Genomic DNA, 4,941 nt, shown 5'->3' on the forward strand with positions numbered 1-4,941 from the left:
GCAATAGTATTTTAGTAGATTAATTAGATTATTAATCTCAATACGCTGGTTTTAAAGGATAAAAAAAGGTTGAGAAATCTTTTTATTTTAATTCAATTTAAGTAAAAAAAACATAAATTGAATTTTTGTTTTTAAAGGAAATAGATATTTTTAATGGTTTTTAACTTTCAAGGTTAAAAATTTAGGGTTGATGACATGTCCTTGTACAAGTAGGGTTTAGATTTTAGTTTCTGGATTTGGTATTTAATTTTTAGAGTTTGGAGCTTTGAATTTGGAGTTTATATATATATATATATATATATATATAATACATTTTAATTTGTTTTGTTAATTTATATACTATTTTATATTTAAGTTGATTGTGTTTTGTGGTTTTGTGATTTAGAGAAGGGAAGGGAAGAACTATCAGAAGTATACACAGGATTGTTAAAACAAGCTATTCACAAACATAAAACTCTAAAAAGAATTGAAACTCAGATTGAAAACTTCGACAGAAAACTGGGGAATTGTGGAATAATCTCTCGAAAGGATGACTGATTTTTTTTTTTTAAAAGGTGGATTTGAAAAGTACCAAGTAGCGAACAACAAATTGAGGAATTGTGGAACAAGTGCATTAATTAAGGAGATTAGCATATAAAAAAGGAAGGAAGACATATAGTGAAGAAATATTGTGTAGAAAGATAGTGAAATGATCCCAATATGTGTAAGTATAGAACACTTGCTGTAGTTAGATGGAATTAGTTCAAAAAAAAAAAAAAAGCTGTAGTTGGATGGAGAATGAGCCTTTTAATGGTGGACTAGAGACCACAGAGTACTCAATGAAGAGGGTTGTTGCCTTTTTTTTTTTTCTTTCTTTTGTTTCCTGTCTAATGAAAAAAATCATTTTTTATTTTTTTTTAACTATGTGAGATTGTTTATATAAAAGAAAAAAAGATGTATATGTACCTAGATCTCTTATAATCTTTGTTTACTAAGATGTTGATTGGCGTTTGCGGGAGGTAGCGGTTGCTAGCGATTGGTACCAATTACACAAACCGCTTTCAATCGCTCTCAACCACTTGAAACCACTTACTGTAGATGGAAGATTGGAAAATGAGCCTTTTAACGGTGGACTAGAGCCGAGAGAGTACTCAATAGAGAGGGGGTGTTGCCTTTTTTGTTTGTTTTTGTTTTTTTTTTGTTTCCTATTTAATGGAAAAAATATATATTTTTGTATTATTATTATTTTGTTAAGAATCTGCAAATTAAATGTAATAACATGTGGGGTTTTTTAAAATTTTTTTTTAACAAATATGTGGGGTTGTTTATATAAAAAAGAAGTACATGCATGTACTAATATTAGTTACGGAAATGTTCTGCATTGTTACGGAAATAATCGTAGTTATGTGAGATTTTTCGTAGCTAAAATTTGTTTGTTACAGAATTGTGACAAAAAAATTTAGTAATTATTTGGTCGTAACAAATTTTTTCTTCATAGCAAATTGTCGTAACTTGCTACAATTTAGATACTAATGTAAACGTAGCTATTTGCTACAAAATGTTACATTTATCTACCATCATTTGTTATAATTTGCGGCAAAAACATTAGTAACAACTATATACAAAAAGTTACAAAATTTTGGTGACTAATAGACTCACAACAAGCTACACGGTTACTTGTCATAAACTTGTTACAAAAAACGACAAATATATATGTTCACAGTAGCTTTTATTAGATCAAAATTATTGAAAGGTTTTATATCTAGCAACAAAAACAAATTAAGTGAAAATATGTAAAAAATTAAATTGCAAAACATACACAATTACAATTAATGTTAAACTTAGTTTAATATCATACACTCAAACAAGATAGAGTTTTAAACTCTCAAACAGAGAGTTATAAATACATTCAAAAAAGATAGTTTCCCAAACCAGAAGAGTATGTCACGTGGTTTGACTTGAACCCCATTAGTTGTGCATGTCTGCTGCTCCTTAACCTCGAGAGCAAGTTTCCAGACAACGTGCTCTAGTTTGGTTCCAACCAAGATGACAAGCTTAAACAACAAACAAATACAAACACATTCTCTTAGTGTTAGTGTCTTATGAATTTCAAGCTTTTTACTTATTCTTGCTTTTGTTTACTTACAATGGCAGGGATGAATGATAACCAAAAGTATATATTCAGGCCTGCAATGAAATCATATAATTAGTAAAGACAAGGCTTAAATATGGAGATACAAATGGAATGCACTTTGTCTTTATGTAACCGATGAGTTACCATGAACATTTATGCAGATGCATACTATGTACAACTTCACGATCAGTAGAGTGCCTGATTTAACCAAAAAAGAAAGTAAAGTATTAAAGAAAGAACGTAACTAACAAAGCATAGAACTATCAAGAACTAACCAAAAAAGAAAGTCATGTATATAACGAGCCATAAACACGCAATATATACCTTCCAATATAGAGCTTCTTCATAATGAAAGCACTGAGCAATCCAGCCTGAGAAAGAAAATGAGTTAGAACTTTTCTGGTTAACTCCAAATTCTAGTGCTGAAGTTTGAGGAGAAGAGCGAAAGAAGCATACTGCAACACCAAGTGATGTGCTTAAGATGGAGAGATAAAAGAAGTTTCCAGCAAACTCCAAAGCTATGGTTGAATTGATGTTTGTGAGATCAAATCTCTGTATTACGTTGAAGAGCACAACAAACATTGCATCGTTCACTACAACTTCTCCAAAGACCAGCTGGACAAGAGAGGTGTGTAAGGGTGAGGAAAATGTTACGAATTTGCTACATTTAAAGTTGTGTGTCATAGAGTTACAAAATTTTATGTTACTAAATATGTAACATTTTTCTACAAATTATGTATGTTACTATTTGTTACTATATAGCTACACTTAGTAACTAATTAGCTACAATAACTATTAAACTTAAATTTTGTCGCTAAATTGTAACAATTTATAGATAAAATAAAGATGGCTTCCTTTAATTACATCCTAATGTCGTTTATGAACTCATCAATTAAAGTATTATTGTTGAATATGTCGTTTCTCTCGGGGCAATTTTTTTCGCGACTGGTTATTCCGATTATACCGTTCCGTTTCGATTCTCCGATCACCGTACTGATCTGGAGTTCCCTTCTGACAACAATTTTCTCCCCTTATGTGTTAAAGATCTTTGTTGACGGTTATTCTCTGTCATTTCTAATTGACAGTTTTCTGTCTCTCCGATTTCAGAGGAGTAACTGTCAACCGAAACCGCCATGGAACTACTATAAATCAACTATCTTCCCTCTCGATTTCTCACTTTCCCATTTTATTTCGCTTCCTATCACCCTGAAACTTTCAACAATGAGTGATTTTCTTCGAAAATCAATTCAAGACCTGGATCTGGGAATTAATGACGTCCCAGTGGTACTTCCTCCGGAATTCACATCCCGAGCGTTTCACTATTGTAGTCACGCCGGTGAATCCAAGAAAACAGAATCTCCGTGCTTTAATCCGCCAAATGCCTCGAGTGTGGGGCCTTGCTGAAGAATGTGTTGGTCGCCTCATGGATGGAGGATGGGTGCAATTTCGCTTCCAAAGAGAAGAATCAATGAACTTGGTGTTACGACGAGGCCCTTGGTGTTTCAACGATTGGATGTTGTCCACTCATAGATGGTACCCTAATATCAATGAGGAAACAATGCGGATCATGCCCTTTTGGGTTATGGCGATCAAAATTTCATAACTTTGCTTGTATCTTTACAAGAAGATCATGTAATGTAGTTGCTCACACTCTTGCTAAATATGGTTGTGAAAATACTGATTATTATGTTGAGTCTGTAACGAAACCTGCTTGGCTCATTGAACCCCTTTGTAATGATTCATGTTAAGTAATACAATTTTCTTTTGAGGAAAAAAAAATGAACTTATCAATTAAGTAAATATAATATTAATAACAAACATATACCTTATTATTACAAGGATGAATTAGGAAGAAAAAAGTATTTGAGATTATGGAGAGAGTCAGATGATCTCTTAAGCGGCGCTTTCTTTCTTTATTTGAAAAAAATTTCGAGACTTCTCGGAATTTATTCTATGTTATCGAGATACACCAGTCTATCTTAACTTTGTGTGGAATGGAATTGGTATAGCGGAAACGCAACCAGAGTACATTGAAGATAGTGTGATACTTTAACAGAAACATCACTATCTCCTCAAGATTGACTTTGAGCTACAAGGGATTGTTGCAACAGTTCAAGTGGAACCAAACGGCTCAGGATTTGCACATGTTCTGGTACATGCCAAAGGAGAAATGTGCTGAGTACAATGAATGTGGGAGGTATGGATATTGTGATCCACTCACCTCGCCAATCTGCAATTGCGTCACAGGTTCGAGTCAAGAGATTTGAAAAGATGACATATGAAAGATGGTTGGGACAGGTGTGTGAGGAACACCAATCTAAGTTGTGGCGGTGATGAGTTTTCTTAAAACAGACCTTGGTCAAGTTAGCTGAAACTAGTTCAGCGGTTGCCATTAAAGAAATGAGACTCAAGGATTGCCAAGAGCGTTGCTTGAGGGACTGCAAATGTTTGGCGTTTGTTTGCTGTTACAAATATCCAAAGTAGTGGGATTGCATATATAGGTTAATATGAAGATGACATCTCATTGCATCTACAAAAAATTTCATCTAAGTAACATCTAATTTGACCCAAAAAAAAAAAACAAAGTAAAACATAAGTAAATTAAAACATAAACAAAGACAATGCATGTTTCATTTTATTCTTATGTATGTATTTTATAACCTGATATATTAGTTACATATTATTACTTTGAAAAATAGTGTAATAAAAACAAAACTGCGGATACAAAACTCTCTGTATAAGCATATATTCTTCTTTGACGTTTTTCTAGGGATAGATGGAATCGCTTTAGTTGGTTGTTGTTAATGGTAGCTTTATGGTGGTCCTTA

The 4,941-nt window shown here is 32.8% G+C and overlaps 1 long non-coding RNA gene across 1 annotated transcript; it reads right to left on the bottom strand.

The window, feature by feature from the left end:
• Nucleotides 1,922-2,285, bottom strand: LOC104701327. The gene is made up of 3 exons (XR_753803.2): nucleotides 2,258-2,285; nucleotides 2,126-2,166; nucleotides 1,922-2,033 (listed from the first exon to the last, which is right to left on the bottom strand). It is a non-coding gene; the product is annotated as an uncharacterized LOC104701327 (long non-coding RNA).

Source organism: Camelina sativa, chromosome 7 (genome assembly GCF_000633955.1).
Source record: "Camelina sativa cultivar DH55 chromosome 7, Cs, whole genome shotgun sequence".
Taxonomy (NCBI): Eukaryota; Viridiplantae; Streptophyta; class Magnoliopsida; order Brassicales; family Brassicaceae; genus Camelina; species Camelina sativa.